Source organism: Balaenoptera ricei, chromosome 5 (genome assembly GCF_028023285.1).
Source record: "Balaenoptera ricei isolate mBalRic1 chromosome 5, mBalRic1.hap2, whole genome shotgun sequence".
In the NCBI taxonomy this organism is placed as follows: Eukaryota; Metazoa; Chordata; class Mammalia; order Artiodactyla; family Balaenopteridae; genus Balaenoptera; species Balaenoptera ricei.
In genome coordinates, this window is record NC_082643.1 from 55208816 (window position 1) to 55225142 (window position 16327).

Genomic DNA, 16327 nt, shown 5'->3' on the forward strand with positions numbered 1-16327 from the left:
ACATTATCTCAGGTAAGTATAAGAAATGAGAACCTGACCTATTAGGACCCCAATTTTGAATTCAACATTGGTACTTTTTGTACCATCCAGCACTGGGCTCAGCACAACTATTCTTTCTCTGGGGTTCATATTACTCTATTGATGCTTATGGCTATGGAATTTATCACTTGTTTCTTTGCATTATATATATTTTATCTCTTCTATACAGCCTAACCAAATATTTTTCAGAAGTTTGAATTAACATAAGTGTTTCTTGAGTGAATGACCTTTCTTCTTGTGTTATTTTTTAAGTGAAAAGTAAAGAGTAAGTAGAACTTTACTACCCAGTCAATTAATAGAAACATTTTAGCCCTAACCAATGTGTTTTTAGACATTAGAAAGACTTTCTAACTTTAAAGTCTTTACAATGCATTTATAAATTTTAGAAAATTTGTCTTGAAGACTCCACTTTCTGTTTTCCTATGTCCTATAGCCTTAAAACACTTAGTAAGCTTACAGTAATATATGTTTTTAACAACTTGATTGTAGTTCTTTTGAAAAAGAAAAAAAGGGAAGAGATATTTCCAGATAAGACATAGCTTTCCCAGATTCTACCTGCCCGCTGTTCCTTCAAGCCCATGACCAGTGCCTAGATGGGTAATCATATGTAAAAGAGAAAGAAAAAGGAAAATAAGAACACATCTATAATGATGGACATTTTGACACTACATTGTTATATAAAGAAGGATGACATCATAGGTATCAGAATTTTATTTGAAGTTATAATGAGTAAGTAATATATCAATAATATTTAAGACTGGGGGAACTTACCGCAAAATGTGCAAGAGGCAACAGGCTGAAGATGAAAGTTAAGCTTTTCATTCTTTAATGCTGCCCCTGAAAGCAAGCCAATGATTGTCCATGGTTAGTCAAACTGATCAATGTTATTATTTTTAAAATTCAAAATAAAAATTTAGAAAGGATTCTAGTACATGTTATGTCCTAGCCCTACAGCCTTTCAAAGAAAAAAATAGCAGTACACAAAGAAATAACACTACAGCCTTTCAAAGATGTGCTTGACATTTTGGGGAAAGGAAGCAGCATATATGCACAGCAATATCGTTGTTTGTGATATTTTATAACAAAATGATGGGACTTGTTATATTTAATGAAAGGTAATTCCCAGATAATTGTTCAAATACATTTTGAAAATAAAACTATTTTTGGAAAACCCTTATTGCCTCCAGTGGTGACCGCTTTGGAGAGACATAACTTATTTGGGTGTACATTTGATATTAGTAAAAACTTATAGATTTCTGTAGATTCATGACCTGGATAGTGTCAATGTGACTGGACTATTGTAAAAAATAAATTCTTAGTGTAATTATTTTTTAAAAACAAAAAAGTAGTCCCTCTGTTAGATTTATCCAAAGAGAAAAGATTTGTGTAATGTGTATCTTTCCTTTAAAAACACTATAAAGGGGCTTCCCTGGTGGCACAGTGGTTGAGAGTCCTCCTGCCAATGCAGGGGACACTGGTTCGAGCCCTGGTCTGGGAAGATCCCACATGCCGCAGAGCAACTGGGCCGTGAGCCACAACTACTGAGCCTGCGCGGCTGGAGCCTGTGCTCCGCAACGAGAGGCCGCTACAGTGAGAGGCCCGCGACCGCGATGAAGAGTGGCCCCCGCTCGCCGCAACCAGAGGAAGCCCTCGCACAGAAATGAAGACCAAACACAGCCAAAAATAAATAAATAAATAATTTTTAAAAAAAACACTATAAGCTATTATTGCCTTGATATTTTTTCCCAAGTGATTCCCAAAAGCCAATTATTGTCCATCAATATCTGAATTAGGAAAAAGAGGTTTTGTCCTTAATTTGATTACAGTTTTCAGCAATTAATCACTACTACATAGCAACCTGTGTTCTGGGAAGGCAAAGTTAAATCACCACTGTGATGACAGATTGCCTTGGGGTCAATGTGGTGTCCGTCATCTGTACTGGCCTTGAAAATGACATAGGAAGAGAGATCCACGGATTCTGCAGTTGTATGTTCGTGAGGTCACCACCTTAAAATGAACTTTTCTAATATGTTCTCTTAAAAAGCAGTTTAAAAGTACATTAAAAATTCAGCTCAAACAAAAACACCAGAAATGTAAATCTATCTTTGTGTTTAAGACTCTCCTATTCATGATTAACTTTAGAGACCATTAAAATATATCGCAGAAAAGAGTCAGTAGATTGTGAAATTGGATGTAAATTGTGCAACCAGTCAACATGAATGTTCTTCTTTATACACTCTTTCAGAAATTTTAAAGACTTGGTGAGCTTTACCACTGACAATATTTTTTTCTTAAAATACATGTGAGTTTTTTAGGTAGCATGACTATTTAAATTTTTTAAAGTTTTATTGAGGTGTGATTGACAAAATCATAAGGCGTATAGCATTATTATTTGATGTATGTATATATTGTGAAAGGATTCTCCTCATTGAGTTAACTAATGCACCCATCACCTCACCTATTTACATTTTTTTAGTGAAAGCATTCACTACTACTCTCAGCAAATTTCAATCAGTGTTATCAACTATAGTCATTATGTTATACATTAGATCCTCAGACTTTATTTATCTTATTACTAAAAGTTTGTTCCATTTACTAACCTCTCCCCATTTCACTCCCCACCCCCTACCCCTGTTTCTACTCTGTTTCTATGTGTTTAGCTTTGTTTTTGTTAGTTTGTTTCTTTCTTTTTTAATTTCACATATAAGTGATAGCATGCAGTGTCTTTTTCTTTTTTGTTTATTTCATGTAGCATAATGCCCGCTAGGTTCATCCATGTTGTTGCAAATGAAAGTATTTCCTTCCTTTTTAAGGTTGAATAATATTCCTGTATATATAATATTCCTGTGTGTATATATCACACCATGAAAATGATATGATTGAGAATATGAGCAAAAGTTAGAATTCCAAAGTCAAAATCTTTATATCTATGTTTCTAAGTACTTACCTTGGCAGGAGATTCTTCTTTGGAACGACCAAACTGTTGTTTAATCTTACTTTTGTCAGATACTCAGTGTAGATAGCCACAATTTGAAAACTCAAGAAGATAAAGAACTTCCACAGAAAAATCTCTCTTCTTATATACCTCTCTCTGAATTTCTATTGGCGTTAAGAGAAAGCTTGAGGGAAGGTAATCTTCTGTGTTGATTTTCTTTACCTAAACAAAGAAATGACAGTTGCAGTTGCCAGTTTAGCAGCTTCATCCATAGAACTGTGATCCAATCACTGCTTAGCAGGCCTTGGGGAAGCATGCTGAATGTTCTACTACAGTGGTTTTCAAACTTGACTGCACATTAAAATTACCCAGGGAGCTTTAAAAAAATTCTCAATTCTCAGACCTTATCCTAGACCAATTTATCTGAATCTACGGAGCAGGAAGACACACAAAAGTATTTTTAAAACTCCCTTGAAATTATTACAAAGTGAAAACTTGTTTGAGAATCACTGCTTTAAAATGGTATGGATTCTGGAGTTTGCACATGTCTAGATATACATATCAGAACTGACATGTATACAGTAAGAGTTGACTTATTTGGGAAGCAGGATTTTGAAGAATGGGAAAAGAAGGCAGCTGAAATAAATATGTTGTCTCAATTTTGGAAGTAAGCGGACAGATCTTGTGGTGAGAGATGGAGAATTAGGAAACAGTGTAATTTCTCTTTTAAAAGTTTATTTATTGAAGTATAGTTGATTTACAATGTTGTGTTAGTTTCAGGTGTACAGCAAAGTGATTCAGATATATATATATATATTCTTTTTCAGTAATCTTAATTTTATATTTCTTTCCTAGATGTGTAATTCTATTTATAGGTACTGCAAACAGGCATTTGAGCTACTTAAAATATTAAACATATGGAAATTGCTTAATACATTTTGCCTGTAGCTAATGAATAGCTGGATAACTTAAAGAGTAAGAAAATACTCCAAGATATATTGGGTTCATATTGTTCAGATAATGGTATTATCACCATTATCTGAACAATGTGAATGGATACTATATACACTAGCCTAGCAAAGATGGTAGGTATGGGAAAATTACATAATCTGTTTTTAATTTATGGCAAATGGATATAGTAAATCAGACAATTTTATGTTTAAGATGAATCCAGGTACTGAGAGATTTATCCATATGAGATAACATTTATTCAGTTGAGAAAAAATTGTCCTATGCTAGAAGGCGTTATACTTTACTCTCTAATAGCTATGATTTGTTGGGTCTTTGCCACATCCTGGACTGTGTGCTAATCATTTCATGTGGATTAGAGCATTTAATCCTCACAATAATCCCTTGCAATTTATGTTATTACTGCCGGATTACTGATTAGAAAACAAATCATGGGGAAGTCAAGTAACTTGTTCAAGTTTGTATGAATATTTTAAGATAGGAATTGACCTTTTGACACATTTCAGAGGTTAAATTTTTTCCACTGTGCTATTTTGTTTCCCAAATCCAATCGATTTTCAGCTACCTAACTAATTAACATACTTTTAAAAAATAGCAGCACTTATTGAAGTGTGGATGCAACCCATTATAATCTGTGATATCAGTTTAGAGAGTGGGAAACAATTTAAAGAATGGATAGGGCAGAATAGAGAAGAAAATATCAGATTGCATTACTTGTAAGTATTTTTTCAAGAAACATTTTATGATTATATAGGTGGACATATTTTGGGTTACTGTGTAAATTGTCTTTAAGTTGCAGTCAGAAAAATGTGAAAACCTTTTGTTATACAATAGTTTAGTGGTGTGTGTGGATAAAGTCAGGTAGCCTGATTGAAATCCCAAGTCCCCTCCTGTATTTAGCTGTGTATTGTATGGCCAGCTACCTAATCACTTGTGTCTCACCACTGTCATCTACAAAATAAGATAGTACTAATCTGCTTTATAGAATTTGTTCTTATGATTAAGTAAAATTGGACATATAAAAATCTGGCCCATGTGATTAGTAAACGTTAGTCTTTCAATAGTATTTTATTCCCTACTGCATTCAAGGTTTAAAACACCCTGGTATGATGAGTCTCCAGTAATTGAGGGGTAATGCATATTTAATTTTTAAAGGTGATTTAAAAGCTTTTGGTGGTGATGGGGGAATTGAGTCGAAATTGATCTTAAAACTACCAAGGTTTCTTTGCCTTATCACATCTTTGCTAATGATTTCATGTACCTGACAACTAGAACTCATGCACAATGTATTAGTTTGCTAATTTTTTTTTTTAAACATCTTTATTGAAGTATAATTGCCTTACAATAGTGTGTTAGCTTCTGCTTTATAACAAAGTGAATCAGTTATACATATACAATATGTTCCCATTTCTCTTCCCTCTTGCATCTCCCTCCCTCCCACCCTCCCCATCCCACCCCTCTAGGTGGTCACAAAGCACCGAGCTGATCTCCCTGTGCTATGCGGCTGCTTCCCACTAGCTATCTATTTTACATTTGGTAGTGTATATATGTCCATGACACTCTCTTACCCTGTCACATCTCACCCCACCCCCTCCCCATATCCTCAAGTCCATTCTCTAGTAGGTCTGTGTCTTTATTCCCGTCTTGCCACTAGGTTCTTCATGGCCATTTTTTTTTTTTTCCCTTAGATTCTGTATATATGTGTTAGCATACTGTATTTGTTTTTCTCTTTCTGACTTACTTCACTCTGTATGACAGACTCTAACTCCATCCACCTCATTACAAATACCTCCATTTCATTTCTTTTTATGGCTGAGTAATATTCCATTGTATATATGTGCCACATCTTCTTTATCCATTCGTCTGTCGATGGACATTTAGGTTGCTTCCAGGTCCTGGCTATTGTAAATAGAGCTGCAATGAACATTGTGGTACATGACACTTTTTGATCTATGGTTTTCTCAGGGTATATGCCCAGTAGTGGGATTGCTGGGTCGTATGGTAGTTCTATTTGTAGTTTTTTAAGGAACCTCCATACTGTTCTCCATAGTGGCTGTATCAATTTACATTCCCACCAACAGTGCAAGAGGGTTCCCTTTCCTCCACACCCTCTCCAGCATTTATTGTTTCTAGATTTTTTGATGATGGCCATTCTGACCGGTGTGAGATGATATCTCATTGTAGTTTTGATTTGCATTTCTCTAATGATTAATGATGTTGAGCATTCTTTCATGTGTCTGTTGGCCATCTGTATATCTTCTTTGGAGAAATGTCTATTTAGGTCTTCTGCCCATTTTTGGATTGGGTTGTTCGTTTTTTTGTTATTGAGCTGCATGAGCTGCTTGTAAATCTTGGAGATTAATCCTTTGTCAGTTGCTTCATTTGCAAATATTTTCTCCCATTCTAAGGGTTGTCTTTTGGTCTTGTTTATGGTTTCCTTTGCTGTGCAAAAGCTTTTAAGTTTCATTAGGTCCCATTTGTTTATTTGTGTTCTTATTTCCATTTCTCTGGGAGCTGGGTCAAAAAGAATCTTGCTGTGATGTATGTCATAGAGTGTTCTGCCTATGTTTTCCTCTAAGAGTTTGATAGTGTCTGGCCTTACACTTAGGTCTTTAATCCATTTGGAGTTTATTTTTGTGCATGGTGTCAGGGAGTGTTCTAATTTCATACTTTTACATGTACCTGTCCAATTTTCCCAGCACCACTTATTGAAGAGGCTGTCTTTTCTCCACTGTATATGCTTGCCTCCTTTATCAAAGATAAGGTGACCATATGTGTGTGGGTTTATCTCTGGGCTTTCTATCCTGTTCCATTGATCTATATTTCTATTTTTGTGCCAGTACCAAACTGTCTTGATTACTGAAGCTTTGTAGTATAGTCTGAAGTCAGGGAGCCTGATTCCCCCAGCTCCATTTTTCGTTCTCAAGATTGCTTTGGCTATTCGGGGTCTTTTGTGTTTCCATACAAATTGTGAAATTTTTTGTTCTAGTTCTGTGAAAAATGCCAGTGGTAGTTTGATAGGGATTGCATTGAATCTGTAGATTGCTTTGGGTAGTAGAGTCATTTTCACAATGTTGATTCTTCCAATCCAGGAACATGGTATATCTTTCCATCTATTTGTATCATCTTTAATTTCTTTCATCAGTGTCTTATAATTTTCTGCATACAGGTCTTTTGTCTCCTTAGGTAGGTTTATTCCTAGATATCTTATTCTTTTTGTTGCAATGATAAACGGGAGTGTTTTCTTAATTTCACTTTCAGATTTTTCGTCATTAGTGTATAGAAATGCAAGCGATTTCTGTGCATTAATTTTGTATCCTGCTACTTTACCAAATTCATTGATTAGCTCTAGGAGTTTTCTGGTAGCCTCTTTAGGATTCTCTATGTATAGTATCATGTCATCTGCAAATAGTGACAGCTTTACTTCTTCTTTTCCGATTTGGATTCCTTTTATTTCTGCTAATTATTTTTGACACAATTCTGTTGCTATACATTTATATGAGCCAGCAAATCTTCTAACTTAATGCTGAATACTTCATGAATTGTTACCTTCTCTTGTCACATACTCACTTTGTGAAAAAGATAACTTTTGTTTCTCCTTGGTTCTATAAATTGTTTTGATGCTGAGATATATTTTCAGTCAAGTGTTTTAAATACAATGTTTATTTCTAGTTGTAATGGAACATTGGCTATGAAGGATTTAGGATGAACATTGTCAAAACTGAAACAATTTCTGCATGGGTTGTAGCGAACAAAGGATTAGTGTCCGAAGCAAGCGGAAGCACACTTCTTTTCAAAACAAAAACTCTTACTCAAGTGAAATTTTAATTAAAACCTGACCTTAAAAGATCTTGACTTGCTGCTTTCTAGAACAGTACCTAAAGTAGCAATTGTCTTTTGTCACAGGAAATTCAAATTGCAGGGGGAGACTGTTGTTAGTGAATAAAATTATTTGACAGATTAAAATTTTTTCTAAAGAAATCTGTATCTAGCACAGTAAAAGTCAGTGATTTATGCTTGCTCCCCTGTTATAATAGCCCTTTTTTCCCTTTAGTTCTGTCAGTTCTTCCATTATATATTTAGAGGCTATGTTTTAAAACAACTTTAAAATGGTTAACTTAGGGTTGAATTCATCCTTTTGTATTAGGAAATCTGCTTTCTTAACTCTAGTAATACTTGTCTTTAAATCTATTTGTCTGCTATTAGTATAGCTACACCAGCTTCCTTTTGAATAGTGCTTTTTGCATGATATACTTTTTTCCATTCTCCCCCCCATTCATTCAGTGTCATCATGTTTAAAGAGAATCTCTTATAGACAATATATAATTTTTAAAAATTAGGTCTGACAGTCTTTGTCTTTTAATTAGATAATCTATTTGCTTACATTAAATGTTAAGTACTGATGTCTTTGTGTTTAAATTTATCATTTTACTACTTGTTTTTTATGTCTCCTGTGTGTTATGTCTTTCTTTTTTTGTCTTCTTTAAGATTTATTAGCTAAGTTGTTCTTACTTCATTTCCCTTCTATTCGTTTGTTAGCAATACATTCTTTTATTATTATTTTAGTGATTATCCTAGAGATTAAAACATGCCTCCTTGGTTTATTAAAATCTATCTTAAGTTAGTACTGTTATTACTTCCCAAGCAGTGTGAGACCCTTACAGCAATTTAATTCAATTTACTAACTTTCAACTTTTATGCTATTATTATAATGAATTCTAGTTCTACATATATATTAACTGCAGAAGACATCAATGATATTTTAAAAATAGTCATTATTTATTTAGCTGTACCCACATGATTATCTTTCAATTTCTTATTTCTTCCTGAACTTCATATTTCCATCTGAGATCATATTCCTTCTGCCTGAATATCTCTCTTTAGAATTTCTTTTATTGTGAGTCAACTGGTGATACATTCAGGTTTTTATTGTCTGAAAATCTCTTTATTTTGTTTCATTTTTGAAAGATATTTTTACTGGATGTAGAGTCCTAAGTTTCTAGTTACTTTTAGCACTTTAAAAATTCATCCTGTGTTTTCTGCCATAATGCTTAGTGGGGCTTTTTGGCTTTTGGAGACAACATATACCACATTTGAGTGAGCTACCCTTCTCTCAATTTACTGAGTAACCCCTCGAGTTGCCAGTTTTGAGTAGGTATCAAAGGAGCAGGAGGCTCTGCAGCACATCCAGGGCACAGTACTAGCTGCTCTTCAGCGTGGGCCTTTTAAGACTCGGCAGAGCTGATGATAAAGTGTATGTGGTAAATGGGGATAATGTTATGTATCCTATGGCAAGTAACAGTAGAAGAACTGCAGTGAGACCTTCAGTTTTGAAGAAAATCCATTCCTTTTACAATAATCAGTGCCTTTTTGAGAAACATCTCCTGGAAACCTGAAGTTGGCTGATTAAACTGTGCCCCACCCATCATAGAGGGGAAAGAGATTTGTCTGCACTGGAATAGACACATACTCTGCATATGGATTTGCCTTTCTATCCATAATACTTCTCCTATAAAACAATCTATGGACTTATAGAAGGCTGGATTCTCTAATGGTAATCTACCATAACATCCTTCTGATCAAGAAACTCATTTCACTGTCAGTGGACAAAATGCTCCAATCAAAAGACATAGAGTGGCAGATTGGATAATAAAACAAAAAGCTACAATATGCTGCCTACAAGAGACCCACTTTAGGGTGAAGGATACACATAGATTGAAAGTGAGGGGATGGAAAAAGATATTTCATGCAGATGGAAATGACGAGAAAGTGGGGATAGCCATACTCATATCAGACAAAATAGACTTTAAAACAAAGGTAAAGAAAGATAAAGAAGGACACTATATAATGATAAAATGATCAATACAAGAAGAGAATATTATACTCGTTAACATATATGTACCCAATATAGGAGCACCTAAATACATAAAACAAATACTAACAGACATAAAGAGAAATTGACAGGAATACAATAGTATTAGGAGATTTTAACATCCCACTGACATCAATGGACAGATCTTCCAGACAGAAAATCAATAAGGCAACAGAGATCCTAAATGATGCAATAGAACACTTAGACTTAATTCATATTTTCAAGACATTATATCCAAAAAATCCAGAATACACATTCTTTTCAAGTGGACATGAAACATTCTTTAGGCTAGACCACATACTAGGATGTAAAACAAGCCTCAACAAATTTAAGAGGTTAGAAATTATTTCAAGCATCTTTTCTGACCACAACAGCATGACACTAGAGATCAACCACAGAAAGAGAAACAATAAAAAATGATTACATGGAGACTAAACAACATACTACTACAAAACCAATGGGTCAATGATGAAATCAAAGAGGAAAGTTAAAAATATCTTGAGATAAATGGTAATGAAAACACAACCATGCAAGATCGATGGAATGCAACAAAAGCAGTCCTAAGAGGGAAGTTCATAGCAATACAGGCCTTCCTCAAAAAACAAGAAAAATCTCAAATAAACAACCTAATCTACCATCTAAAGGAATTAGAAAAAGAAGAACAAACAAAACCTAAAGTCAGCAGAAGGAAGGAAATAATAAAAATCAGAGAGGAAATAAATAAAATAGAGATTGAAAAACAATAGAAAAAAATCAATAAAACCAAGAGCTGGTTTTTTGAAATGGTAAATAAAATCAACAAACTTCTGGCCAGGCTCACCAAGAAGAAAAGAGAGAGGACCCAAGTAAACAAAATAAGAAGTGAAAGAGGAGAAATAACAACCAATACCACAGAAATACAACAACAACAACAAAAAGAGAGAATACTATGAACAATTATATGCCAAGAAATTGGACAACCTAGATGAAAGGGACAAGTTTCTAGAAAGATACAGCCCACCAAAACTGAATCAAGAAGAAATAGGTAATCTAACTAGACCAGTTACTAGAAGTGAAATAGAATTTGTAATAAAAATAACTCCCTGCAAACAAAATTCCAGGAATGGATGGCTTCACTGGGGAATGCTGTCAAACATACAAAGAAGAACTTATACTGATCCTTCTCAAATTCTTCCAAGAGACTGAAGAGGAGAGAATACTCCCAAAGTCATTCTATGGAGCCACCATCACCCTGATAACAAAACCAGAGATACTACCAAAAATGAAAATTACAGACCAATATCTTTGATGAATATAGATGCAAAAATTCTCAACAAAATATTAGCCAACCAAATTCAACAACACATTAAAAAGATCATACACCACAATCAAGTTGGATTCATCCCAGGGTCACAAGGATGGTTCAACATATGCAGATCAATGTGATACACCACATCAACAAAAGAAAAGCCAAAAACCACATGATCATCTCAATAGTTGCAGAAAAAGCATTTGACAAAATTCAATATCCATTCATGATAAAAACTCTTACCAAAGTGGGTATAGAGGGAATATATCTCAACATAATAAAAGCTATTTAGGATAAACCCACAGCCAACATAATACTCAATGGTGAAAAGCTGAAAGCTTTCCAACTAAAATCTGGAATAAGACAGGGATGCCTATCCTCACCACTTCTATTCAACATAGTGTTGGAAATCCTAGTCACAGCAATCAGGCAAGAAGAAGAAAGAAAATGTATCCAGATTGGAAGAGAAGAGGCAAAATTGTCATTATATGCAGATGACATGATACCATATATAGAAAACCCTAAAGACTCCACACAAAAACTACTATAACTGATAAACGAATTCAGCAAGGTAGCAAGATACATGATTAACATACAGAAATCTGTTGCATTTCTTTACACTAACAATGAAATATCAGAAAGGGAAAGTAAAGAAACAATTCCTTTTAAAATCGAATCAAAAAAATACTTAAGAATAAACCTGATCAAGAAGGTGAAAGACTTATGGACTGAAAATTATAAAACATTGATAAAAAATTGAAGATGATTTAAAGAAATGGAAAGATATCCAATGCTCTTGGATTGTAAGAATTAATATTGCTAAAATGGCCATACTACCCAAAGCAGTATACAGATTTAATGCTATCAAATTACCCATGACATTTTCACAGAACTAGAACAAACAATCCTAAAATTTATATGGACCCATAAAAGACCCAGGATTGCCACAGCAATCCTGAGGTAAAAGAACAAAGCTGGAGGCATAACCCTCCCAGACTTCAGATAATACTTCAAAGCCACAGTAATCAAAACAGTGTGGTACTGGTACAAAAACAGACATATGGATCAATGGAACAGAATAGAGAGCCCAGAAATAAATTCACAGACCTATGGTCAATTAACTTTGACAAAGGAGGCAAGAATATACAATGGAGCAAAGACCATCTCTTCAGTAAGTGGTGTTGGGAAAGCTGACTGCTTCATGTAAATCAATGAAGTTAGAACACTCCCTCACACCATACAAAAAAAATAAACTCAAAATGGCTTAAAGACTTAAATATAAGACATGACACCATAAAACTCCTAGAACATAGGCAAAACATTCTCAGACATAAATTGTAGCAATGTTTTCATAGGTCAGTCTCCCAAGGCAGTAGAAATAAAAGCAAAATTAAACAAATGGGACCCTGATCAAACTTATAAGCTTTTGTACAGCAAGGGAAACCTTAAACAAAATGAAAAGGCAAGCTATGGACTGGGAGAAAATATTTGCAAATTATGTGACCAACAAGGGCTTAATTTCCAAAATATACAAACAGCTCATACAACTCAAAAATAAAAAACCAAACAACCCAATCAAAAAAAGGGAAGAAGACCTAAATAAACATTTTTCCAAAGAAGACATACAGATAGCCAATAGGCACATGAAAAGATGCTCAACATTGCTAATTATTGGAGAAATGCAAATCAAAACTACAATGAGGTGCTACCTCATGCCAATCAGAATGGCCATCATTAAAAAGTCTACAAATAATAAATGCTGGAGAGGGTGTGGAGAAAAGGGAACCCTCCTACACTGTTGGTGGGAATGTAAATTAGTGCAGCCACTATGGAAAATAGTATAGTCGTTCCTTAAAAAACTAAAAATAGAGTTGCCATATGATCCAGCAATCCCACTCCTGAGCATATATCCAGAGAAAACTCTAATTTGAAATGATACATGCAACCCAATGTTCATTGCAGCACTATTTACAATAGCCAAGACATGGAAGCAGCCTAAATGTCTATCAACAGATGAATGGATAAAGAAGATATATATATATATATATAATGGAATACTACTCAGCCATAAAAAAGAATGAAATAATACCATTTGCAGCAACATAGGTGGACCTAGAGATTATCATACTAAGTGACGTAAGACAGAGAAAGACAAATATCATGTGATATCACTTATATGTGGAATATAGAACATGATACAAATGAACTTATTTACAAACAGAAATAGACTCACAGACATAGAAGACAAACTTATGGTTACCAAAGGGGGAAGAGGAGGGATAAATTAGGAGTTTGGGTTTAGCAGATTCAAACTACAATATATAAAATCGGTAAACAACAAGGTCCTACTGTATAGCACAGGGAACTATCTTTAATATCTTGTAATAAACTATAGTGAAAAAGAATACGAAAAAATATGTATAACTGAATCACTTTGCTGTACACCAGAAACTAACACACTTTGTAAATTAGCTATACTTCAATTAGAAAAAACAAAAAAATGTAAAAAAAAAAAAAGAAAGAAACTCATTCCACAGTGAAAGAGTGTGGAATGAGCTCATGCACATGAAATTCACTCTTTGGACTGCAGATTCCTTTGCATAGGAGCAGGTAGCCTAACAGGACAGTGGAATGGTTTACTCAAGACTTTATGATGCCTATTGAGATTACATACCCTCCAAAGATGGGGCTCTATTTTAGAGAATGTGTATATGCTTAAATCAGTGACCAACATATTTGTCTTTCTTTCTCGTGCACTGAATTAAAGAGAACAAGGATCAAGGTAGAATGAGTAGTGGCTCCTCTAATCATTATACTGAATAGCCTACACACTGAGTTTTTGTTTTCTGTCTCAGCTACTTTGAGCCATGCTGGTTTGGAGGTCTTGGTTCTCAAAGGAGCAATGCGTCTACCAGGGAATTTTGGTCTCTTCATGCCACTGAACAAAGGCAAATAAGGGGATTCCCCTACTGACCAGGGTGATTGATCATGATTACTAAGGGGAATATTGGGTTGCTGCTAAAAATAGGAACAGAGAGCCCTATGGAATCCAAAGGATTCTCTTGGGCACTGCTTAATATATCCATGTCCAATAGTAAATTTAAGGAGTAACTATATCACCAAGAATATGTAGGACTGATGAAGATTTAGATGCTGTAAAGAACCTTGATCAGCTATTAAATACAGTTAACAGTTTCCCCAACACTTGCAGAAACTGCCTCAGGAAAATCATCTCAAAGAGGCCAGGAACAACCTTCCACCACCCTGCCGTACTGGAGCAGGTCTTTGATTAAAAGCACTCTTCCTCTAAACTCAGAGGGACCAGCACCAGCCGAGAAGTTCTGCCTTTTCATAGGTTTGCATTTCATACTGCGGGACCCTTCCTGCAAGATTCTAAGTTTTAATAATTCCAAACTTAACCTTTCTTCCCTTGGCCCTAGGAGTGTTGGCTTCTTTCTGCAGTCACTATCTGCTTGGTACCTTGGTCTTCTCATTTTGCCTGTACAGTTACCCAGTTAACAATTCATAATGTTCAGTTAATGATATTGGTGTTAAATTCTCTCTATGAAAAATAACTGGTGTTGTTTGTGTCTCCTGACAGGACTATGACTGATGAGTGACTAAACGGCTGTAACAACCACTCTGCTCTACTAGCAGCAGTGGTCTTGGGTTGAGGATGAAGTTCAAACTCACAAGACAGAATATCAAGTATCAAGCTTACTTAGCATTCACTTAGAAGGTATAAAAAATAGCATACTTGGCAATAACCTGGTGGGGATTTGGTGAATTTTCGGCACAGCTTCCTATGTCCCAGTCATTCTGAACCTGGGATGTGCATGGTCATGAGATAGAAGTCTGAATGTGCACAGAAAAGTTGAGAAAAGTCTTAAGACTGTACTGATTTCAGGGGAATTTGATGTAGTTAAAGTGCTGTGGCTGGGTGTTCTGGTGGCTCAGGCGAGTGAGATATTTTTGTGGGTATATTAGGGCCAGCCTAAACTATGGCAACATCTAACCTGTAAATATGATCTCTCTTGTTACTCCCTCATAGCCAGAAGGCTGACAATCAAAGCTAAAAATCATATTTGGAAAATATTTTTCCTTTAGCTTCTTATGTTACACATGTTCCTTTGAAGTTAATTCCATTCAGTTGTGTACACTGACTTTTTGCTCTTTGCAGTCACTCTTTCTCATTTCTTTTGTCAATGACATGGTAACATGGCTAAAGTTATCCTGGGTGACTTAAATATTCAACTGGGTGTCCCATCCATCCAGTGTCCTCTCACCTCTGACCTCATCTCCAATGACCTTTTTCTTCTCCACTTCAGCTATTCATTGCCATGGTCAGACTTTGGGTTGCTATTACCCTAATATATTCCACATCTAAATAATTCATTCAGATATCTCACTTGGTGGGGGAGGGCCACAACCACGCTCTTCCAAGCTTTCAAGCTGTTCCCACTTGCATCTCACTTAGAACACCAGTCCACTGATCTTTTTGCTTTCTCACCATCTATCAACTCTCTTTGTTTATCCTTCCGCTCTTTATTTAGCACAGAGTTAAAGGCAGAATATTAAAGTAACATTCTTTCTGATATGCTAAATCACTATTTAAAAAATTAAATTGTGCACAGCAGTAAGAAATACATTGAACAATAGTGGCCCAGTTTGCATACATTTGCACATATGTAACAGAACAAGGAGTTACGAAGTGCAATGCACTCTGTTCCATTCCATTCCATTTCATCTCATTACATCTTATCCTAGACTATCTCATGCAATTATGTTTCATCAAAAATCCTACCTATACTGGATGGAGAATATACTCCCTGGTATCAGATAAAAGGTGAGACCCCGTCATAATCTGCTGTAGTATGCAGAAAGTAATAAAATCATTATTATATGTTAAGTTATGATTATCTACAAAACACCTAAGAGGATTCAGAAAATAATATTTATATACATGTATTTAAGAATCTATTTACATACCTACCTATCTAGGAACTTACAACCTACTTAGAAAAGATTATAAAAAACTACAAAATATAAGAAAAACATATTTAAAGTATAAATGACCTGACACTCATATAAATATTGCAAAGGAGATGGCAAAGGAAATACTAGCTTTTTCCAACCACTGCCCTAGAGTTACAGGCTCAGTGGGCACATGGATGGCTTGTCTTTCAAGTTATTGCAAGTTTCAGTTTTATTTAACTTTTCACTG